The sequence below is a fragment of the Sapajus apella genome, unplaced genomic scaffold (genome assembly GCF_009761245.1).
Source record: "Sapajus apella isolate SASKATOON/1434 unplaced genomic scaffold, GSC_monkey_1.0 scaffold101, whole genome shotgun sequence".
NCBI classification, from domain to species: domain Eukaryota; kingdom Metazoa; phylum Chordata; class Mammalia; order Primates; family Cebidae; genus Sapajus; species Sapajus apella.
The window spans coordinates 4,032,134-4,057,653 of record NW_022437041.1 but is presented as its reverse complement, the minus strand read 5'-3'; the positions used below and the strand labels follow the sequence as shown (position 1 = coordinate 4,057,653).

The following is a 25,520-nucleotide window of genomic DNA, read 5'->3' as shown; positions in this document are numbered from 1 at the left end:
TTTGACTTTCTCTTTTCCTAATTGAATTCCCTTTTTTTTACATTGCCTAATTGCTCTGGCTAGAACTTCCAATACTGTATTGAATAGGAGTGGTGAGAGAGGGCATCCTTGTCTAGTGCCAGATTTCAAAGGGAATGCTTCCAGTTTTTGCCAATTCAGTATGATATTAGCTGTAGGTTTGTCGTAAATATCTTTTATTATTTTGAGATATGTTCCTTTGATACCTAGTTTATTGATAGTTTTTAGTATAAAGGGCTGTCGAATTTTGTTGAAGACCTTCTCTGCATCCATTGAGATATTCATGTGGTTTTTGTCTTTGGTTCTGTTTATGTGGTGGATTTCATTTATAGACTTGCGTATGTTGAACCAGCCTTGCATACCTGGAATGAAGCTTACTTGATTGTTATGGATAAGCTTTTTGATGTGCTGTTGCAATCAGTTTGCCAGTATTTTATTGAAGATTTTTACTTCTATGTTCATCATGGATATTGGCCTGAAGTGTTTTTTTTGTTGTTGAGTCTCTGCCATGTTTTGGTATCAGTATGATGTTGGTCTCATAAAATAATTTGAGAAGGATTCCCCCTTTTTGGATTGGTTGGAATAGTTTCAGAAGGAATGGTACCAGCTCCTCTTTGTATGTCTGGTATAATTTGGCTGTGAATCCCTCTGGACCTGGACTTTTTTGGGTTGGTAGGCTATTAATTGCTGCCTCAACTTCAGCCCTTGTTACTGGTCTGTTCAAGGTGTCAACTTCTTCTTGGTTTAGTCTTGGGAAGGTGCAAGTGTCCAGGAATTTATCCATTTCTTCCAGGTTTAATGGTTTGTATGCATAGAGTTGTTTGTAGTAACCTCTGATTGTAGTTTCTATTTCTGTGGAGTCAGTGGTGAGATCCCCTTTATCATTTTTTATTGCATCTATTTGATTATTCTCCCTTTTCTTTTTTATTGATCTGGCTGGGATTCTATTTTGTTGATCATTTCACAAAACCACCTCCTGGATTTATTGATTTTTTGTGTCTCTATCTCCTTCAGTTCTGCTCTGATCTTAGTTATTTCTTGTCTTCTGCTAGTTTTTGAATTTTTTTGATCTTGAGTTTTTTGGTCCTCTAGCTCTTTCAGTTTTGACTATAGGGTGTCGATTTTGGATCTTTCCTCTCTTCTCTGATGGGCACTTATTGCTATAAATTTCCTTCTAGACACTACTTTAAATCTGTCCCAGAGATTCTGGTACATCGTGTCTTTGTTCTTGGTTGTTTTGAAGAACATCTTTATTTCTGCCTTCATTTCATTGTTTATCCAGTTGATATTCAGGAGCAGTTGTTCAGTTTCCATGAAGTTGTGTGGTTCTGAGTTAGTTTCTTAATTTTGAGTTCTAATTTGATTATACTATGATTTGGGAGACTGTTTGTTATGATTTCCATTCTTTTGCATTTGCTGAGGAGTGATTTACTTCCAATTATGTGATCAATTTTAGAGTAGGTGCCATGTGGTGCTGAGAAGAATGTATATTCTGTGGAGTTGGGGTGAAAATTTCTGTAGATATCTCTTAGGTCTGCTTGGTCCAGATCTGAGTTCAAGTCCTGGATATCCTTGTTAATTTCTGTCTCATTGGTCTAATATTGACAGTGGAGTGTTAGTCTCCCAGTATTATTGTGTGGGAGTCTAAGTCTCTTTGTAGGTCTTTAAGATCTTGCTTTATGTACCTGCCTGCTCCTGTATTGGGTGCATATCTATCTAGGATAGTTAGTTCTTCTTGATGCATTGATCTCTTTACCATTTTGTAATGTCCTTCTTTGTCTCTTTTGACCTTTGTTGGTTTAAAGTCCATTTTATCAGTGACTAGGATTACAACTCCTGCTTTTTTTTGCTCTCCATTTGCTTTATAAATCTTCCCCCATCCCTTTATTTTTAGCCTGTGTGTGTCCTTGCACATCAGATGCTTTTCCTGAACACAGTACACCTATGGGTTTTGTCTTTTTATCCAATTTGCCAGTCTGTGTCTTTTGATTGGGGCATTTAGTCCATTTACATTTAAGGTTAATATTGTTATGTGTGAATTTCATCCTGCCATTTTGATGCTAGCTGGATGTTTTGCCCGTTAGTTGACACATTTTCTTCATTGTGTTGATGGTCTTTACCATTTGGTATGTTTTTGAAGTGGCTGGTACTGATTGTTCCTTTCCTTGTTTAGTGCTTCTTTCAGGAGCTCTTGTAAGGCAAGGCTGGTGGTGCCGAAATCTCTCAGCAATTGCTTGTCCATAACAGATTTTCTTTCTCCTTCGCTTATGAAGCTTAGTTTGGCTGGATATGAAATTCTAGGTTGAAAGTTCTTTTCTTTAAAGATGTTGAATATTGGCCCCCACTCTGTTCTGGCTTGTAGGTTTTCTGCTGAGAGATCCACTGTGAGTCTGAAGGGCTTCCCTTTGTGGGTAACCCGACCTTTCTCTCTGGCTGCCCTTAGCATTTTTTTCTTCATTTCAACGCTGGTGAATCTGACAATTATGTGCCTTGGGATTGCTCTTCTTGAGGAATATATTTGTGGTGTTCTCTGTATTTCCTGGACTTGATTGTTGGCCTATCTTGCTAGGTTGGGGAAGATTTCCTGGATAATATCTTGAAGAGTGTTTTCCAGCTTGGATTTATTCTCTCAGTCACATTCAGGTACACCGATCAAGTGTATATTAGGTCTTTTCACATAATCCCATATTTCTTGGAGGCTTTGTTCATTTCTTTTCACTCTTTTTTCTCTATTCTTGCCTTCTCATTTTATTTCATTGAGTTGGTCTTCAATCTCTGATATCCTTTCTTCTGCTTGGTCTGTTTGGCTATTGAAACTGTGTATGCTTTGCAAAGTTCTCATGCTGCGTTTTTCAGCTCCATCAAGTCATTTATATCCTTCTCTAAGCTGTTTATTCTAGTTAGCATCTCATCTAACCTTTTTTCTACGTTCTTAGTTTCTTTGCATTGGGTTAGCACATGCTCTTTTAGCTCTGAGAAATTTGTTATTACCCACCTCCTGAAGCCTGTTTCTGTCAGTTCATCAGATTCATTCTCCATCCATCTTTGATCCCTAGCTAGTGAGGAGTTGTGATCCCTGGTAGGTGGAAAGACGTACTGGTTTTTGGTGTTTCATCCTTTCTGCACTGGTTTCTTCCCTTATTAGTGGCTTTATCTACCTGTGGTCTTTGTAGTTGGTGACTTTCATGTAGTGTCTCTGAGTGGTCATCCTTTTTGTTGATGTTGAAGCGATTTCTTTCTGTTTCTTTGTTTTCCTTTTAACAGTCAGGCCTTTCTGCTGCAGGACTGCTGGAGGTCCACTCCAGACCCCGCTCACCTGGGGATCACTGGTGGGGTCTGCACAACAGCAAGGGTTGCCACTGGTTTCTTCTTCTGCTATCCTCGTGCCAGAAGGGTACCCACCAGATGTTGGCCTGTGCTCTTCTTTATCAGGTTCTCTTTGGGTATTCGGGGGTCAGGGAGTTGTTTGAGGAGACAGTCTGTCCATTACAGGAGCTCAAGTGCTGTGCTGGGAGCTCCATTGTTCCATGCAGCGCTGCTGGACAGGTAACTTTAAGTCTGCTGCAGCTGAACTCATAACCACCTCTTTTCCCAGGCACTCTGTCCTAGGAAGGTCAGCTTTATTTAAAGTTCCTGTTGTGCTGCTGGCTTTTTTCAGAGATGCCCTGTCCTGCATGGAGTAGTCTAGTCACAGTCTGCCAGTAGAGATATTGCTGAGCTGCCGCAGGCTGTGCCCAGCTGCTGTGTGAACTGCCTTGGTAGTGGTGGACTGTTGGTAGTGGCAGATGCCTTTCCCCTGACTGAGCTGGACCATTCTGGGTCCAGCTGCACTTGCTGTAAAACTCTCAGTCTAGAGCGTTTCAGATTGCTTGCTTTGTGGGAGTGGTATCTGCTGAGCCAGATCGCCTGGCTCCCTGTCTTAGACCCCCTCCCTTTCAGTTGAATGGGCGGCTCTGTCTCCCAGGTGCTCCAGGTGCCAGTCGAAACAGCCACCCAGACTTGTGTGAGTTTCTGTGTGCCAACCCAGCACTGGCTGAAACCACCGCACTGAAATCCCACAGCACTTTTCAGCCCTGGAATCTTTGGGTCTGTGGGCAGTGAAAACTTATTTGGAAATGCGGTGGGCACTCATCCTCTGCATTGTTCTCTTGGGAACTGTACTCCAGAGCTTTTCCTATTAGGCCATCTTAGATCCTCCCCTGTTAGTTTTCTTTCTAACGTGAGGCCCCTTTACTGCAAGTCTGCTGGAGTTTGCTGGAGGTCTGCTCTAGACCTTATTTGCCCAGGTATCACCAGTAGAGACTGCAGAACAGTGCAGATTGCTGCCTGCTCCTTCCTGTTCGTCCCAGAGGGCCACCCACTGGTTGCTAGCTGGAGCTCTCCTGCTTGAGGTGTCTGTCGAACCTTGCTGGGAGGTGTCTCTCAGTCAGGAGGCATGGGGGTCAGGGTCCCGCTTGAGGAGGCAGTCTATCTGTTAGCAGAGCCCGAGTGCTGTGCTGGGAGATTGCTGCTCTCTCCAGAGCTGGCAGGCAGGAATGTTTAAGTCTGCGGAAGCTGCACCCACAGCCTCCCCTTCCCCCAGATGCTCTGTCCCAGGGAGATGGGAATTTTATCTATAAGCCCCTGACTGGGTCTGCTGCCTTTCTTTCAGAGATGCCCTACCTAGAGAGGAAGAATCTAGAGAGGCACTCTGGCTACAGCAGCTTTGCTGAGCTGCAGTGGGCTCCACCCATTTGGAACTTCCCTACAGCTTTGTTTACATTGCGAGGAGAAAACTGCCTACTCAAGCCTTAGTAATGAAGAACATGCACCTTCCTTCACCAAGCTTGAGCATGGCAGGTCAACTTCAGACTGCTGTGCTGGCAGTGAGAATTTCAAGCAGTGGATCTTAGCTTCCTGGGCTCCGTGGGGGTGGGATCTGCTGAGTTAGACCACTGGGCTGCCTGTCTTCAGCTCCCTTCCCAGGGGAGCAAACAGTTCTGTCTCACTGACGTACCAGGCGTCATTTTGGTATAAAAAACCACTCCTGCAGCTAGCTCAGTGTCTGTTGCAACAGCTGCCTAGTTTTGTGCTTGAAACCCAGGCCCTAGAGGTAGAAGCACCCGAGGGAATCTTCTCCTGGTCTGTGGGTTGCAAAGACTGTGGGAAGAGCGTAGTATCTGGGCCAGAATGTACTGTTCCTCATGGCCCAATTCCTCCTGGCTTACCCTGGCTAGGGGACACAATTCTGCAACCCCTTGTGCTTCCCGGGTGTGGGGCGATGCCCCATCCTGCTTTGGGTTGCCCTTGTGGGCTACACCCACTGTCTAACCAGTTCCAATGAGATGAGCTGCGTACTTCAGTTGGAAATGCAGCAGTCACCTGCCTTCTGTGTTGATCTCATTGGGTGCTGCAGACTGGAGCTGTTCCTATTTGGCAATCTTGCCCATGATTTTCTTCATGAGGATTTATTATAATATCTCTGAGTTAACAAGATATCCCTCTGTATTTCTTTATCTCTCTTTCTCTGTCTCCATCACCTACCACCTGGAAGACAAACACAGTCAACAAATAAAAGATGTTAATGAGAGTTTTATTAGAAACAATAATAATGGTTCAAATCAACATTTGGTAAGTTGTGCTCAATATGCAGACTTTATATTCTTAAACCTGGGATAACATTGTCAAATGAAATACATTTCTCAGAGGTCTTTGAAATACAAGGTAATTTTAAAGCTTCAATATTAAGATTGATGTTAGCCCTCAGCAAAGTTTTTGAAGTAAGTAAATGAATGGTTTTTCTTTAATACTTCCATTTTTTCATTTATTACCCTTCTCTTACCCTCCTGTTTTCAATATCTCTTTCAAAATACCTTGTACTAATGAGAATTAAAAGCAAAAATCATACGATTATCTCAATAGATGCAGAAAAAGCATTCAGTAAAATCCAACATCTTTTCATGATAAAAACCCTCAACAAACTATGCATCAAAGTAACATACCTCAAAATAAATAGAGCCATCTATGGCACACCCACAGCCAACACCATACTGAATGGGAAACAGTTGAAAGCATTTAACATTTAAGCTGAGAACCAATGAAGAACACAATGACACTTACAGTAGACACACACACAGATTAACCAGGGAGGTGAAAGATCTGTACATGGATAACTACAAAACACTGATGAAAGGAATTGTGGTTGACATAAACACGTGAAAAAACATACCATGCTCACAGATGGAAAGAATCAATATTGTTAAAGTGACAATACTGCCTAAAGTAATCTGCAAATTCAGTGCAATTCCTGTCAAATTACCAATGTCATTTTTTACAGAATTAGAAAAAAACAATCCTAATCAAGAAAGAGCTCGAATAGCCAAAGCAATCCTAAGCAAAAATAACAAAGCTGGAGACATCACATTACCTGACTTCAAGCTATACTACAAGGCTATAGTAACTACGAGAACATAGTACTGGTACAAAACAGGATCAGATCAATGGAACAGAATGGAGAACTCAGAAATAAAGTCATATGCCTACAAGCAACTGATCTTTGATAAAGTTGAGAAAAATAAACAATAAAGGAAAGACCTATTCAAGGAAGAAATCACCTATTCAATAAATGGTGCCGAGAGAATAGGCTAGCCATATCCAGAAAAATAAAATGGAACCCCTATCTCTCACTTTATGCAAAAATTAAGTTGGATTAAATACTTAAATGTAAAACCTGATACTAGAAAAATTATAGAAGAAAACCCAGGAAAAACTCTTCTGAATATTGGCCTAGGCAAAGTGTTTGTGTCTAAATCATCAAAAGCAAATGTAACAAAAACAAAAACAGACAAATAGGATTTAATTAAACTAAAATGCTCCTGCACAGCAAAAAAAATAACCAACATATGTAAAAGGCAACTTACAGAATGTGAGAAATTATTAGCAAATTATGCCTCTGGCATAGGACTAATACCCAGAATCTACAAGGAACTCAACAAGAAAAACACAAACAACCCCATTACAAAGTGGGCAAAGAACATAAACAGACATTTTTCAAAAGAAGACATACAAGCAGCCAAACAACCTATGAAGAAATAACATCATAATCATCAGAGAAAGACTAATTAAAACCACAATAAGATATCATCTGACACTATTTTAGAATAGCTACTATTAAAAAATCAGCCAGGCTCAGTGGCTCACACTGGTAATCCCAGCACTTTGGGAGGCTGAGGCGGGCTGATCACCTGAGGACAGGAGTTTGAGACCAGCCCGACCAACATGGAGAAACTCTATCTCTACTAAAAATACAAAATTATCTGGGTGTGGTGACTCATGCCTGTAATCCCAGCTCCATGGGAGGCTGAGGCAGGAGAATCATTTGAACTCAGGAGGCAGAGGTTGTGGTGAGCCGAGATTGCACCATTGCACTCCAACCTAGGTAACATGAGTGAAATGCAGTCTCAAAAAAAAAAAAAAAAAAAAAATTTGAAAACAACAGGTGTTGACAAGTATGCAGCAAAACGGGAACATAAATACTGTTGCTGAGAATGTAAATTAGTACAACCTCTGAGCAAAACAGAATGGAGATGTCTGAAAGAACTAAAAATAGAATTATTTAATTCAGCAATCCCACTACTGGTTATCTACTCAGAGGAAATCACCATAAAAAAAAAAAAAAAAAAAAAAAAAAGACATGCTCTTGAACGTTTATTGCAACCCTATCCACAATTGCCAAGTCATACAATCAACCTAAGTGTCCATCAACAGTTGCATGGATAAATAAAATTGAATAAAATTTGGTCATAAAAAAAGAATGAAATGCTGGGGGCTGAGGCAGGCAGATGACTTGAGGTCAGGAGTTCCAGACTAGCCTGGTCAACATGATGAAACTCTGTCAATACCAAAAATACAAAAATTAGCTAGGTGTGGTGATGTGTGCCTGTAGTATCAGCTACTCATGATGCTGATGCATGAGAATCTCTTGAGCTCGAGCCCAGGAAACAGAGGTTGCAATAAGCCAAGATCGTGCCACTGCACTCCAGCGTGAGTGACAGAGCTAGACCCTGTCTCAAGAAAAAAACAAAAAAAAGAATGAAATCATGTATTTCACATCGACATTGATAGAGCTGGAGGCTGATAGGTAATTGTCCTAAGCGAAATAACTCAGAAACAGAAAATCAAATACCACATGTTCCTGCTTGGAAGTGGGAGCTAAATGATGAGACATAAAGGCTGAATTAATAGACAATGGGACTTCAAAAGGGTATAGAAGGAGAGGGGAGTGAGGGTTGAAAAATTATCTGTTGGGTATATTGTTTATTATTTGGGTGATGGGTACATTAGAAGCCCAAACCTCACCATTATAGTGTAACCATGTAGCCAACCTGCGCATATACTGACTCTAAAATTATATTTAAAAAATATAGCCAGGCGTGGTAGCATGCACCTGTCATTCCAGCTACTTGGTAGTCTGAAGCAGGAGGATCACTTGAGCCCAGGAGTTCCAAGCTGCAGTGAGTCCTGATTGTACCACTACACTCCAGCCTGGGCAACAGAGTGAGACTCTGTCCAAAATGAAAAACATAAAGCCATGTACGGTGGCATTCTGTTAATGCACGTCTCATGGCGTATAGTGGGATATTTGTCTTGTGTTTCCTCTGCTTTGTTCTGGCATTAACATAATCAAAAATTGAATTGACTGTTACAATGGACTGAATGTTTTATGTCGCCCCTAAATTCATATGTTGTAATCCTAACCCCCAAGGTGATGGTATTAGGAGGTGGAGCCTTTGGGACGTGATTAGTTCATGAGGGAAGAATATTTGTGAATGAGACTGGTGTTCTATAAGAGACTGCAAGGGCTGAGCTTGTTGGCTCACTCCTGTAATCTCACCACTTTGGAAGGCTGAGGTGGGAGGATTGCTTGAAGCCAGTGGTTTGAGACCAGCCTGGACAACATAGACTTCATCTCTCCAAAAAAAAAAGAAAAGAAAATAAATTAGCTGGGCATAGTGGTGTGCACCTATAGTCCCAGTTACATGGGAGGCTGAGGTGGGAGGGAGGTACGGTGAGCCATTGCAGTACAGCCTGGGTGACAGACCAAGACCGTGTCCTAAAACAAGAAAAAGACTCTAGAGAGATCTCTTGCCCTTCCACTGTGTGGGGGCAGCAAGAAAGCACTGCCTGTAAAACAGGAAATGGGCCCTCACCAGAGACCAAATCTGCTGGTACCTTGCTCTTAGACATTTTAGCCTCCAGAACTGTGAGAAATAAATGTCTTGTTTATAAGTGGACTAGTCTATAGTATTTTATTATAGCAGCTTGAATGAACTAAGGTAACTGTTTTGGTAATCATCACTAGCTTGTAGAAACCTAAACGTCTTAGGTGATGAGACTGCTGTCTAAGAAAATCATTTGTTTTATTTATGCTTAAATAATGGCAATACCATTAGAATTAATTTAGAATCTCCTATAAAGAAAACACATAATCTATATATGTATATTCTGGTTATACTTAATACAAATTTTTATATTCATGACTTTTCCCATTATTTCAGTGTAATTTCAGCTTATTTTACATCAAAAATCACCTCCATAAAAGCAGAGATCAATGACGGTTAACAAATGAATTTTCTGAAATTTGTATTATCTATATCTCTTATACAAATGCATTTTGTTTAAGCTTTCCTGTAACGAAGGTATGTAATAGGTTAGTTGAAGTTTGAAAACAGAACCTGACACATAGTGGCAACTATGGAATTACACAAAGAATAGTTGCTTAGTACTACCTGGATGAATAGTAAACAGTTTAAATTTTGCTGCCTGCTGGAACTAATCTTACTAAGTTTAACCCATCTGAGGCTTCCTACTGCCTATGTATCTCATCCGTGGGGTTATGTCTTTTTCCTTATTTATGATTTTACTACTCTTAAATCGCCAAGTCATTGCCAATTTGTGTTTAAATATTGTAAGAGAATTATGTTTTTTATTATGTTAAGATAATAAAACATCATAATCATATGGTTGTGTAACATTGTTTTGCATTTCCTTCTTTGTAAAATTCAGATTGTGAATGGGGTTCAGCAAGTACAATGTGTGCCCCTTTTTCTTAGAGAAAATTGGAAAATTTAAAGAAATTTTGAATAATCTTGGTCTCTGTATTTCTTCTTTTTTTGCTTGTGTTTATGTCTTTCTATCTGTTCTTTTGGTCTTCTGAATTAACACTTCCTTGAAATATCTATTTTGTATGATTGTGCATAATGTCATATAATTAATACACGTTAAAAATTTTTACTGAAGTATAATTTAGCTACATTAAAATATGATTGCTACTACCTCTTTAATGACTAATATATCAGATAGCATCCAATAAATACAATTCTTTCCTGTCTTTGATATATCAAGGCTCACATAGAGAATTATGAAATGATAATATTTATGTAGCACATTGGGGAAAATAAATGAGGGTGTTGCTTTAAGCTGAAAGTGAGCAGATGAGAGTAGGGGCAGAGGGTGGATGTTCAGCCTGTCCTAGGTCCTGTAAGGCTTGCCCAGTCTTGAAGGGATCTTCACAATATGCTGTAGCCACAGACAAAGTAGGAAGTTCTATGAATTGAAGTAATGTCTTAATACAATCATACACTACATAACAATGTTTCATTCAGCAAGGGACCACATATATCTCGGTGGTCCCATAAAATTATTATTATTTTTTTGAGACATAGCTTGCTCTGTTGTCCAGGCTGGAGTGCAGTGGCATCATTATAGTTCGCTGCAGCCTTGACTTCCTGGGCTTAAACTATCCTCCCACCTCAGCCTCCTGGGCAGCTGGGCCCACAGGCACATGCCACCATCCCCAACTAATTAAAAACAAAACACATTTGTAAAGGTTAGGTCTCACCATGTTGCTCAGGCTGATCTCAGAGTCCTAGAGTCAAGCAGTCCTCCTGCCTCAGACTCCCAGAATCGTGGGATTACAGGTGTGAGCCACCATGCACAGCCTGTAATATTATAATAGAGCTGAAAAGTTCCTATTGCCTAGTAAAGTTATAGCCATTCTAACATTGTAGCACAAAGCATTACCTTTTCTGTGTTTAGATATGTTTAGATGTAAACATTGTGTTACAGCCGCCTAGAGTATTCAGTAGAGGAATATGCTGTACAGGTTTGTTTCCTGGAGCAATAGGCTCTACCATATGGTCTGTGTGTACAGTAGTCTGTACAATCTAGATGTAAATACTGTCTACCATGTTTGCACAAAGACAAAAATCACCTAACAGTGCATTTCTCAGAACATATCCTTGTCATTAAGCAATACATGACTGTAATTGTATACATGTAGTCATTTTAGATGAACAAGAAAAATTGAGACAATCTTCTAGAGAATTTGTCTTTAAGACTGTGCTAGTCCATTCTTGTGTCACTATAAAGGAATGCCTGAGGCTAGGTAATTTATGAAGAAAAGAGATTAATTGGCCATTCTGCAGGCTGTACAGGAAGCATGATGCTGGCATCTACTTCTGGTGAGGCCTCAGGGAGCTTACAATCATGGCAGAATGTCAAATGGCAAGAGCGATAGCAAGGGAGAGAGAAGGGGGGTGTCTCCGACTTGTAAACAACCAGATCTCATGCGAACGGAATGAGAACTTGCCTATTACAAAGGGGATGGTGCAAAACCATTTATGAGGGATTTCCCCCCATGATCCAGTCACCTCCCACCAGGTCCCCCCTCCAATATTGAGGGCCACATTTCACAGTAAGATTTGCAAGGCACAAATATCCATAGCAATGAGTAATCATAGCTGTATTTTTAATGAGGGTTTTAGATCATCAGTAAATCGTGTAAAGTCAAAAATCATATCCATAAGTCTTTCAGATGTTTGGATGAATTTTTAACTTTTTATCCAGATCTCTAGAATTTTCAATGCTTTCATTTCTGTAATTAAAAGTGAATAAGCAAAACTTTGACTAATAACAGCTACCATTTTGGGGGGCACCAGGACCCATGTCCTGGTCCGCCATGAGCATATTTAATCCTCATAACAGGGGAGTATGGATTATTATTCCGATCTTATACAAGGGTAGTCTGAGTTTCACAGATTTTAATTAAATAGTCAAAAACTAGCTAGTAAGTAGTGGAACTAGGGTTTAAATGTAGGATAATCTGATTCTAAAGCCTGAAATAAATGCGTTTGCCATGTCTACAAGGAAGCATTACTGACTTACAGCATTTGTTGAATAATGACTTTTGGATCCTCAGGTATAAATTTTCAGGTGCTTCTCCCTCACCTGAAAATACTTTTCTGTATTTGTGGCATATACTTTTCTGTATTTACCTCCAACTTTTGCTTCATCATCCCTTTGCCAGTGGTGATATTTTGCAGGCATAGTGTAGGGCATACTGGCAATGTCAATGGACTAGGATTTCTGTGTCAACACTCAGTCATGGCTTTGGCCTCATTAGCGTTGGGAACATACACCACCAGCTTTCAAATTCTAGCTCGCTACTTGCCAGCTATGTGATGTTGGGCATGCTTTACAGCCTCTTTGTGGCCCAGTTTTCTCATCATTGTGTAATGAGGGTAATAATAATACCTACATTATAAAGGATTGCTTTTTCTAGTAAATGGTTAAGTGAATGTATAGTACTTGACATATTGCCTGGCATATAATATATATTGACCATTATTATCAAAGATCATTAGAGAAGTCTTACTACCTTAATTTAAAAAAATAGCCAGCTGGCTTAATAATTGTATTTTATAACACTGAGTTTTGTTTTTGTTTGTTTGTTTTTTTAGACAAAGAGTCTCATTCTGTCACCCAGGCTGGGAGCAAGGGTGTGATCTCGGCTCACCGCAGCCTCCACCCCACCCCAGATTCAAGTGATTGTGGTTCTCCTGCCTCAGCCTTCCAAGTAGCTGGGATTACAGGCATGTGCCACCATACCCAGCTAATTTTTATATTTTTAGTGGGGACAAGATTTCACCATGTTGGCCACGTTAGTCTCAAACTCCTGACCTCAAGTGATCCACCTGCCTTGGCCTCCCAAAGTGCTGGGATTACACGCGTGAGCTACCATACACAGCCTGAAATTTTTATTAGTAGTTTATCAGTGAAGTAACTTAGGGTCATACTGCAGTTACTAACATTATCTGTTCACAATTTTGAATGTATTGGGATGTATCACACAGTAGAGGATGAAGTAAAAAGAAGTCACAATATTTATGTTGCAATGAAGATGCACTTAATAATTTGTTCTGCTCTACTTTCTGATATAGCAAAATATTTGTATTTCTAGGAAAGAGCTAAGAAAACAGACACATACGAGTGATAGAAAGTAAGGTCTTGGCTGGGCATGGTCACTCAGGTCTGTAATCCCAGCACTTTGGAATGCTGAGGTGGCAGATCATGAAGTCAGGAGCTCGAGACCAGCCTGGCCAACATGGGGAAACATGCAAAACATACAAAAATCAGCTGGGCATGGTGGTGTGCACCTGTAATTCCAGCTACTCAGGAGGCTGAGGCAGAAAAATCGTTTGAACCTGGGAGGTGGAGGTTGCAGTGAGCCGAGATCATGCCATTGCACTCTAGCCTGGGCGACGGAGTGGAAAGTCTTTTATTTTTCTTTTTAAATGTAATCCAGCTTTTAATTACCAAAATTTGATGTCTAGACTTTCATCAAAGCCATCTCAATTGCCAAAGAAATTTAATGACAGGGAGCTTAGGAAGAGATTTGTCTAGTTGGGAAATTCTAAAGAATCTGTCTAATGGAGGCAGGAATTTACATGGATAATATAATACAATATATTAATAAAGCATCTGTCACATTTGCTTGAAATTATATTCAAATATAAGTGTTTCTTATCTTCTGGAATTTTAGTGGGTATCTACAAAAATTCCACCTGGCTTTGGTCCATTTCTTGCTATTTCATATTGGAAGTAGGATATATCACTTTGAAACTGATTAATTAGAACAGGGGTAGCAAATTGTGGTCCCCAGGCCAAATCTGGCTCAATACCTGTTTTGGTTAATAAAGTTTTACTGGAATACAGCCATGTGCATTCGTTTTCATATTGTCAATAGCAGCTTCACATTGCAACGGCAGACTGAATAGTTGCAACAAAATCCAAAAATATTTACTATTAATATATTTTATTATTAAAAGCTTGTCAATCTAAATTCACACATAAGAGCTTTCTTCAATTCTGTATTATCTACCATCTCTTTTAAGAATATTTCCTTTTCTCTACTAGATTTTACTCAAAGCACCAGTAGTACTGAATAAAAATAGCTACTGTTTCCTGTATGTTAGTCTTTACCATTTCATTTAGATTATAAACTTTCATAGTGTGCATAGCATTATCGGAGTATCCTTCTTATATAAAATATAAAATATTACAAATAGTGGCTGGGTGTAGTGGCTCACACCTGTAAGCCCAGCACTTGGAGAGGCCAAGGCTGGCAGATCACCTGAGGTCAGGAGTTTGAGAGCAGTCTGGCCAACATGGTGAAACTGGTTCTCTACTAAAAGATTACTGGGTGTCTACTAAAAGGCCTACTTATCAAAAAAATTCTGGGCATGGTGGCATGCACTTGTAGTTCCAGCTACTCAGGAGGCTGAGTCATGAGAATCACCTGAACCTGGGAGGCAGAGGAGGTTGCAGTGAGCTGAAGTCATGACACTACATTCCAGCCTGAGTGTATTAGTTTTCATGCTGCTGATAAAGACATAAGACTGTGCAATTTACAAAAGAAAGAGGTTTATTGGACTTATAGTTCCACATGGCTGGAGAGGCCTCACAATCACAGCAGAAGGTGAAAGGCATGTCTCAAATGGCAGCAGCTAAGAGAAGAGAGCTTGTGCAGGGAAACTCCCATTTTTAAAACCATCAGATGTCATGAGACTTATTCACTGTCATGAGAACAGCATGGGAAAGATTTGACCCAAGACTTACTTACCTCTCACTGGATCCCTCCCACAACACACGGGAATTCAAGATGAGATTTGGGTGGGGACACAGCTAAACCTTATCATTCTGCTCCTGGCCCACTGTAAATCTCATGTTCTCACATTTTAAAACTAGTCATGCCTTCCTGACAGTCCCCCAAAGTCTATTTTCAGCATTAACTCAAAAGTCCACAGTCCAAAGTTTCATCTGAGACAAGGCAGGTCCCTTCTGCCTTTGTGTCTGTAAAATCAAAAGCAAATTAGTTACTTCCTAGATACAATGTGGGTACAAGAATTGGGTAGATACAGCTATTCTGAATGGGAGAAAATGGCCAAAACAGGCCCCATGCAAGTTCAAAACCCACCGGGGCAGCAAAATTTTAACACTTCAGAATGATCTCTTTTGACTCTATGTCTCACATCCCGTTCACACTGGTGCAAGAGGTGGGTTCCCATGGTCTTGGGCAGCTCTGCCCCTGTGGCTCTGGAGGCTAAAGCCTCCTTTCTGGCTGCTTTCATGGACTAGCATCGAGTGTCTGTGGAGATGTTTGGTGCAAGCTGTCAGCAGATCTACCATTCTGAGATCTGGAGGAGTGGCCCTGTTCTCACAGCTCCACTAGGCAGTACCCCAGTAGGGACTCTGTGTGGGGGTTCTCACCCCACAGTTTCCTTTAGCACTGCTCTAGCAGAGGTTCTTCATTTGTGCCCCACCCCTGCAGCAAACTCTGCCTGGACAACCAGGCCTTTTCATACATCCTCTGAAATCTAGGAATAGGTTACCATCCTGCAATTCTTGATCTCTGTGCACTGGCAGGCTCAACACCATGTGGAAGCTGCCAAGGCTTGAGGCTTGCACCCTCTGAAGCCACAACCCAAGTTTTATGTTGGACTCTTTCAGCAACAGCGAGAGCAGCAGGGACACAAGGCACCAAATCCCTAGGCTGCACACAGCACGCAGGCGTTGGGCCCAGCCCACAAAACCACTTTTTTCTCCTCAACCTTCAGGCCTGTGATGGGAGGGGCTACTGCAAAGGTCTCTGACATGCCCTGGAGACATTTTCACCATTGTCTTCATGATTAACATTTGGCTCCTCATTACTTTTGCAAATTTCTGCAGCCAGCTTGAGTTTCTTCTCAGATATTGGGATTTTCTTTTCTATCACGTTGTCATGCTACAATTTTCTAAACTTTTATGGTGTTCCCTTTTAAAACAGAATGCCTTTAACAGCACCCAAGTCACTTCTTAAATGCTTTGCTGCTTAGAAATTTCTTCCACTGGTTACCCTAAATCATCTCTCTCAAGTTCAAAGTTCCACACATCTCTAGGGCAGGGGCAAAATACACCAGTCTCTTTGCTGAAACGGAAGAAGAGTCAACTTAGCTCCAGTTCCCAACAAGTTCCTCATCTCCATCTGAGACTACCTCATCCTGGATTTCATTGTCCGTATCATTATCAGCATTTTGGTCAAAGCCATTCAAGTCTCTAGTGAGTTCCAAACTTTCCCACATGTTCCTGTCTTCTTCTGAGCCCTCCACACTGTTCCATCCTCTGCCTGTTACCCCGTTCCAAAGTTACTTCTGCATTTTCAGGTATCTTTTTAGCAGCGGCCCACCCTACTGGTACGAATTTACTGTATTAGTCCATTTTCATGCTGCTGATAAAGACATGCTCAAGACTGGGCAATTTACAAAATAAAGAGGTTTATCAGACTTACAGTTCCACATGGCTGGGGAGGCCTCACAATCACAGCAGAAGGTGAAAGGCATGTCTCACATGGCAGCAGATAAAAGAGTTTGTGCAGGGAAACTCCCATTTAAAAAATCACCAGATATCATGAGACTTGTATCATGAGAACAGCATGGGAAAGATTTGTCCCCAAGATTCAGTTACCTCCCACTGGGTCCCTCCCACAACAATTCAAGATGAGATTGGGTGGGGACATAGCCAAACCATATCTCTGGGTGGTAGAGGAGACTCCATCTCAAAACAAAACAAAACAAAACAAAACAAAACAAAACAAAACAAAACAAAACAAAAACTTACAAACATAGAAAGTAGGAAGTGTGACTTAAAATATTGAATGGAACAATAATTCATCTATTGTATGATTATATTATTTTGTGAAACTGAACAAATTTGTTGAAACAATTTATTGAGGTACAGCCCACTGACATATAGTTCATATGACTTCTGAAGAAGACAAAAATACAGTATTAAAAAACCATTAGGACAAATATACAAACTGTAATGAACATCATCTAGCCCACATTAGTGTAATTAAAAGGAAGCCTAGTTATTGATACTGACATTTTCATTTATTTGTCATTGTGTTTCTATGCATGGTATATGTTTCTCAGTATTTCTTAATTTTTATCATATTTTCTTTCACATTTGCTCATTTTTAGCCACTTTAGTCATTATGTCCATGGCTCTGCATTTTTTTTTTTCTATTCTTTTGGTTCTGTCTTAGCTTGGAGTCAAAAATTGAGATCAGCACTCAAGTAGAGCACTCATTAGTGCAAGAGCAATAGTGGGATTACACTCTAACTCATGTGATCTTGTGAAGAGGCATTGTGCATCATCATTATCATCAGCAAATAAAATCCGCATAAAGGCCATCTCTCCAAAGTCTGCTTCCTCTTTTTAAAAGTAAATTTGAATAAACATTGGGGGTGGAATTTGTCAGGAGCAGAGTTCACTGAGAGTAAGTCTTTGTGAGGATTTTAGAACCTCCTATAGTTCATTTACAGGTAAGTATAGTTTACTTGCTCTGGGGAAATGATGTTTATTATTTAAAAATTAGAAATGAAAGGAGAAACCCCAAAGTAAGATGATTTGTTTGCTTTTTGGTAAACTCAATTCTGTTTTATAACCTTTGAAACATGGATTTTGTGAGTGATATTATTAAAATGTATACTCCCTCTAGTGTGTGTTAATCATTATTGCTCTGTTGGGCCTACGGATTACCTGTCTGCATTGTAATGCAACATTCCCTAATATTTACAATAGAAATACCAATGGTTCTTAAGACATCTCATATTTCTATGAATAAAATGGGATTCATAAGAAATAACAACTTGCCTCCAGAAATACATTTCAAAATATTAAATTCCTCATAAAAATTCCTAGAATTATTTAAACTAGTATTGATTTAAACTTCTGAAATAACATACCTGACCCCAATGATTATACTTTAATGCTCCAATAGGTAGATGAAATCATTACAAGCACAGTTTTAGTATAAATAGAAACAGAGCAAACAATAGGTACTTCGTTTATAATTGTGTTCAATGCATCAGACGTTTATTAAGTCTCTACTTTGTGAAGGTCCTTTTCATTTTGTGGGGGAAGGGGAAAGGATGTAGAGATGATGTCAGATCCCTGTCCTTGGGTGAGGAGGACTGAAGACAGACATGAGCACCTATAACTTTTTAGAGTATGCAGATCCATTACTATGACATAAAAGCAATAAGTGATCCAGAAATAAGGAGATGATCCCAAACCAAAACCAAACTCAGGCATGAGATTTCCAGTTCTGCCAAGTTCTTATCACTATTAAGAGGTCAGTCTTATAAATATTTGAGTAGAGAAGGAAAGGGGAGGGTATGGAGATTGCCCAAATTTAGGAGTAAGAGTGACAAAGGTGCTTTTTGGAGGAACTGTCCTATTAGAATCAAATTTAATCATTGACTTCTATTGGAACTCAAAGAGTACTGTTCAAAATGTACTATTCTCAGGCGCTTATAGAATAGTGAGGAAGACAAAAATATAACTGGTTTCCAAAGCTACAAATTCCAAAGCTTCCAAATTTTACTGAAGGAAAATTTGGTTGAGCCCCTATTTCACCACCTGGATGGAATGTGCCCTAAGATTTTCTGCCTTTCTTTTTTTTCAGCACCCTTTCTCTTCTTGCAATAAAGAAGATGTCCTTAGCTTCAACCTTTCTACTCCCTTGGTCCTTCACCAAACTGTATCCCCTATTGATTTTTGCAGGAAATCTGTCACATTAAGCATAACATGACAGTTATAAATTTATTGAGGATTTGGTGGGCCATAGGAAAAGCCATTGTACCATTGAGGCCCCCTTTCCTCAGCTCCTGTTTTCTCCTCCCTGTTATTCTCTATTGGCTCTCAAAAGCTACAACTCCTAATACATGTTGTTCTCTGACTCACCTAACAAATCTCATCCACCAAGGGTAGTCTAGTCTCCTTCTCCACAAAAATGCTGGTGAATATTTCTGAAATCATTCATATTGTTAAATAATACAGGAACCACAGAGGAGGTGGAAAGGGGAAGAAGCAACACAAAGGAAATTAGTTTGAAAAAAAAAAAAAAAAAAACCCACAGATTTAAAGTGTCACATTGGAGCATAGTGATTACAGTGTATATCACTTAAAACTCCATAATAGATCTTACAACAAATTCCGATTAATCTCATTCCAACTGTGTAGTTGACAATAAAGCATCATTCCAAAGTATTCTCATTATTCCCTGGTCCGAAATTACTGCTTAAAGAAAAGAGAGGACATTTCAGAAACAAAACTGTAGTCTTGACATTTGAGAATAAGACATACTACTGGCAAGAAATGCAAGCTATCTATAGAGTCAATTAAAAACAGACAAGATTATTAGGAAGTCATGTAATTGTTGTTGGATATTTAGAAACTACTTTTTCTCCACTTAAAAATATTATAAACTTTGTAATTTTTTAAAAAGCAAATGCACATATTTATATGTGTGGTGTAAAAAATATATTTTAATATTGCACATTATGTATATGTAAAAATTGGAACAAATTTTACTTATAAAAGAGTGTTCAAAGGGCAGAATCTACTATTAAATTTCTTATGTCTGTGTACATAGTACACAATATTTCTTAGTAAAAAGTGCTATGAAACCATTTAAATAAAATTAGGTCATCATTTAATTTCTAAAGAAAAGTTAAGCATTTTTACCTCATGGTTTAATTCATAAATATTTCAAACTACAAACAAAAGAAATTTTTAACTAAACTTAGTCTTGGGATATAGTCCATTTTGTTTTTATTTTTGGAATGCTATTTAAGTTCAAAATGCTTTGATGTTACCTGAATTTATTTTACCTAATTCCGGACATGGGGCAAATTATTTGAGCAGCTGAATGGCTTTATCACAGATTCTGTTTCTTTCTGTGATTCTTCTCTGCCATCCTCACGATGTTGGCTTTGGTTTTAGACTAACTTCCTCCTCCATGCTCACAAGATGTCCAGAGCAGTCCTAGGCATTCCGTCTATATAAAACCACAGGAAACAAAGGAATTTTTAGAAGGGTGGAAAACTTAGAATCACCAAGAACACCTTTCCTACCAACTAACTGGCTAGCTGTGGATAACGTATATACCACTAAATCAATCCCTGGCAAAAGTAATGAGGTTATTATGATTGACTGAGTCTAATCAGGATCATCTGAAACCTGTGCATACAGTCACTTTCTCCAGAGTTGCTTGGGAAAAACAACAACAAAAAAAAGACACTGAAAATGAATCAGAGTCTTGTAAAGAAGAGAAAAAAGTGATTCAATTGGGAAGCCAACAGTGTTTATTGGAGAAAAATTGTATTAGACTTTAGGCCAGTGGTTCTCAATCTTAGCTGCACTTAGAATCATCTGAGGAACTTTAAAAAATATATTGATTTAACTGGTCTGGAGTTACACATAGCTATTGGCAATAAACGAATCCTTCTTGTGATTTCAATGCGTAAGTTTGAGAATCACTGCTCTAGGTAAATTAAAAATAGAATAAAGAGGCAAAAGCCTTCATGAATCTGCACACATTTAGCTTCTCAAGCAGTTTTGTTGATGAGGTCTACTGAACATTATCTGAAAAGTAACCACTGACTAGCAGGGCAAAATTACCAACACAAGATCTTAGACCACAGTTAATTCGCCAAACTGAAATGGTGCCCACTGCCATATTCATGGTGCTTACTGTAAGAATGTATGATATTAGGGTGCTTAAAGTACCCAGACAACTTTTATAGTCAACCTGAGTTCTAGTTTTATGTAAATACTGTATAGGAATACAGTATTAGTTCCATTTTTGTTGTAAGAAAACTGAGTTGCAAAGTGGCTCTTAGTGGAAGAGACAGAAGCAAAGCTAATAGTATTATCCTAACAGGGTTCCCTCATTCTACTATTGTTAATAATTTTGTTATTGTATTTGAGAAATGGCATATGTTTTGGCTAAAGCCAAACAATTTTATAATAGCTACCATTTATTGACAATTTGCTATGAACCAGGAGCTGTACTAGGTGATTTATTTCTGCCCTAACTTTTATTTAATCCTCATGACACTCTTATAAAGTAAATACTACTTTACAGATAAGGAAATTGGAACGCAGAGAGTTCATTACTCCTCCAGTGTCTCTTAAAAGAATCACTTCATTTATCTGGGATCTAGATATGCCTATAATGCTGTGAGTTACATTGCCACATATAATTTGTTGAGTTTTTCAGTCCAACAAATACCTGTTGGTTGAGCAATAGCTGACAGATGCTGGGCTAGGCTCTGGGTTGTACATTATAATGTACTTTTTTTTTTTTTTAAGAAGTAGGTTTACTCCAGTTGATTTGTAGCTGCACTAAGCACTTAACATCTGATCAAAGAACAATTGCATTAAAAAATGAATTCAGTCTTTAGATTGTGATAATTTGGAGTTGCTTATATTACAAAGACTAATGAAATTTTACCTTGCCATAATTTCCTTTTCCTTAGGAACATCAAATGTAAAAATAAAAGCTTTTAAAAATACAGCTTAAGTAAACTTCCAGATATTTTCAAGCAAATATTGAGTTTCTAGCATTTGCATCTTGAGTTGTTCTCACACTCCATATTACAGTTTTTAATAAAAAGAACACTGTTAATGAGAAGAGGTAACTGGTCTGAACAGCTGACATTTATTTAGATACTTGGTTTAGAATGTTTCTTGCTGATTGAAAGATAAGGGGAAAGTAGACTGGGCTATGGCTATTCAGGACTGGCTAGTTTAGTTTTTCATAAAGATAACATTTTCCAAATAACTCAGATACGATATTGAAAATGAAGGGCAACCTTCTTGTTGGGTTAAAGTGTTAGAATAACCCTAATGCAGAATCTCATTAAAGCAACTGTCAAGATTCCTCTATTTTACCATCATCTCCCCTATACTGTAAGAAGTAACTGTCGTTTTGAGTGAGTGTACTGCCAAAGAGGCATTTACAAATAAATGAAAAATGTCACAATTGATTTCACTCCTTTTAGGATACTGTGTGTCAGCTTTGTCACAAACTGTCTTTGCTACTCTCTGTTTTAGATCTCCCAGCTGGATGTTGAAAAGAGCTTTTGATGTTTTAGGGCCTCTTTTATTGACCCTAGGTAAGCCCTCTATTGGTGATCTTTTGCAAAAATTTGTAAAGCTGTTTGAACTGTTAGAGAAAATGAAAACCCTTCTTCTTGGTAACTGCTGTTTTTGTTAAAAAGCATCCAGATGTCAATTGTTTACATACATATTTGGTTATCTGGGGGAATTGTTTCCATTACAAAAAAAATCATAAAATTGTATAATATTCCACATTCTCTTCCTCAATGTGATGATTTGTTATTATGCTTAATCTAACAATAAGGCAAATGACAATATTACTTGTAAATAAGACATGACAAAGTTGTTCCTGTATTTTGAAAGAACTCGACAAGTGTCTAAATTTATCTTGAATAAATAAGTCATATGATTTATATGTAGTATCAACGATATACATTCATTGTTGCCATCACTGTAAACCAGTCCACCAACACTACTGCCATCCTACTCATGTTATTGAGGGCTTACACTGAGCCATATACTTTGCTAAGCAATTCTACGAATTATAGAAATTGTATAATTTCTATAAAAATGTATACATTTCTATAAAAATGTATCACAAGGGTGTCTGTATCCTAAACTAATATGGATTTGGAAAAAAAGACAATTAATTAGAAATTGCTAGAAGTTGTTTTTATTATGGATATTAAAGGGAAGCAAATCTTCATATAATTATACTGTAAGAGATATTAATCAGTATAATTAATTATAGACCATGCTATCATTTGTGATTATTTAGCTTGCTACTGTTGACTTGAAAGATCATGGAATGGGCCAATTAGCAATATTCTATTTCTCTTTGAAAATAGAAGTTTAAGCAGTTAATTCATTCAACAGATTTTTTGAGTGCTATGAACTACCAGGTAGTTTACACTGAAGATGTGTTGGTGAAGAATATGTATCTACTTCTGAAGAGTTTAAAATCTAGTGGGAGTCAGGAAAATAGGCAAATACAACACAGTGTGATGAGTCAAACCATAGGGATAGCATGGAATACACCGTGAGAAATGATGTGGGCACCCACAAGCCAGGCTAGCTATGGCTACTCAGGGAGTGATGTGGCAGTGGAAGCTGGAAGAATATTAAATTTTGAAGAAAGGGACAGATTATGAATGTCTTCAGAAGCCATATTTAAGAATTCAGATATAATTGTATACAGAGGCACATAAACTAAAAAGATTCATATAATATTGTACAAAGTCGGGCTGGTGATATTCTCACAGAGCCAGCTACCCATGTGTAATAACTAGAAAAGCAAGCTATTCTTTCCTCTTTCACAACTATATAAGTGGAATATATTTTCTAGAAAAAGATCTTTGCGAGCAAGGGCCTGGTCTAATTTACCTTGATTTCCCAGGATCCATTGCAGTACTTTCCACGTAGCAGGCTTTTAATATTTATAGTGTGGAATGATAAAATTAAATGTAGGTATCTAGAAAATGGATAGGTTGACACAGTAAAGGCTCCCTCAAAGGTTGACTATTTATCTTTTTATCCCTGATCAGTTGTCATGAACGGGAAAATTCCTTTCCACATCTCCCTTTTCTTTTAGATTCACAATTTGGTTACAAATTCTTGTAAACCAAAAATAAAATTCTAAGTCCCCGGCCTACTGAATGGACCCCTCCTGTTGGCCCACAGCATTCCTAAGTTAACCATAAAAATTAGTTCCAGCCACGATGGGAAGTGGGGGTTGAAACTGCCTCATTATATTATCCACCTGTTGGAATTTAGGCACAGCTGACCAGCATCTAACATTCAAGCAGAGACCTGGAGACTGACAACACAGACTGTTTGTAGCAATAAGATACCAACATGACAGACAGCTGGTCCTAAAAGAAACAAAGTATTTTACCCAAAATAAATTTACTTGACATGTTTTGAAATGACACTGCAAAGCTGTCCCTAATGGGACAGAAAGGGAAAGGAAAAAAAGATCTTCCCTTTCCAGGCATTTTTGCTGATCCAGGAGAGAAGTAACTAAGATTCTGGCACCTTTTTAAGTTAAGAAGCATTTACAATCTATTCTCTCTGAAGCCTGCTACCTGGAGGCTTCATTTGCATAATAAAAACCTTGGTCTCTATAATCCCTTATCTTGATCCAGACTTTCTCTTCTATTGATTCCAGGTCTTTGAATAAACCCTTTCAACCAATTACCAGTTAGGAAATCTTTGAATCCACCTTTAATGTGGAAGGCTCCATTTCGAATTGTCCTGCCTTTATGGACTGCACCAATGTACATCTTAGATGTAGTGACTGATGCCTTATGTCTCCCTAAAATGTATAAAACCAAGCTGGAGCCTGACTGCCTTGGGCACCTGTTCTCACAACCATTTGAGGTTGCATCACAGGCATGTCCTTAGCCTTGGCAAAACAAACTTCTAAATTGATTGAGATCTGTCTCAGATACCTTTTGATTTTCAGTCTTCATCAAAGAAAATTAACCTAAAATGCAATTTTTCAAATAAATAATTTGAAAATATGTGTCAGTAAAATATAGATAAACAAACTAAAGAAATGGACGAAACTAAGACTAAGAAAATCATTTCCAGACAAAGCAATACCTGTATATCCAATATTTATTTAGCTCTAGAAAATATATACTCAAATACATTACAAAAGCTTTCTTTTACTCACGAGAGATGAAATGATAACAATCATTAAATTAATCATATAAGATAATCTACCAAGTAGATAAATTTGATTTGTTTTATAAAAAATTGTTTAATGAGGAGCCTTTAAAATATATGGTACTATAATTCACAAATCACAAATCACAAAATTATTTATTTTAATAGTATATATTATTTTTGTAGTGTGTACATATATATATATACACTACAAAATAATATAATATATATATACACACTACAAAATAATATAATAATATATATACACTATATAATAATAGTATATATTATTTTAGTTAAACCCAGCATTTAAACGGATTCTGCCTTTCTTGCATTTGTGAAGTTCGTCATTCTAGAGATTTACCTATGACCTGCCTTTCTGGGGTTATTTCTTTAAAATGTGCTATCTTATGGCCACCTTACTTACGGATTTGTCCTTGAAAGCAGTAGAACATTTCTGTGAATTTGTTTTTGTTGTGGCCACATCAAATTTTGAAAGGACTGTGAACACCCACCCAAGGCATAGAGTAGTGTGCCTTTTTTTAATTGGTCTAAGGATACAGCGT

The 25,520-nt window shown here is 38.4% G+C and overlaps 1 protein-coding gene and 1 long non-coding RNA gene across 6 annotated transcripts in view; one reads left to right on the top strand and one right to left on the bottom strand.

Moving 5' to 3' along the window:
* NAALADL2 (N-acetylated alpha-linked acidic dipeptidase like 2) overlaps positions 1-25,520 on the top strand; it is a 1,348,438-nt gene that overhangs the window by 80,288 nt on the left and 1,242,630 nt on the right. The gene's annotated exons all lie outside the window — the stretch shown is intronic.
* Positions 3,927-24,570, bottom strand: LOC116536475. Its single transcript, XR_004262658.1, has 3 exons — positions 24,557-24,570; positions 20,660-20,664; positions 3,927-4,217 (listed from the first exon to the last, which is right to left on the bottom strand). It is a non-coding gene; the product is annotated as an uncharacterized LOC116536475 (long non-coding RNA).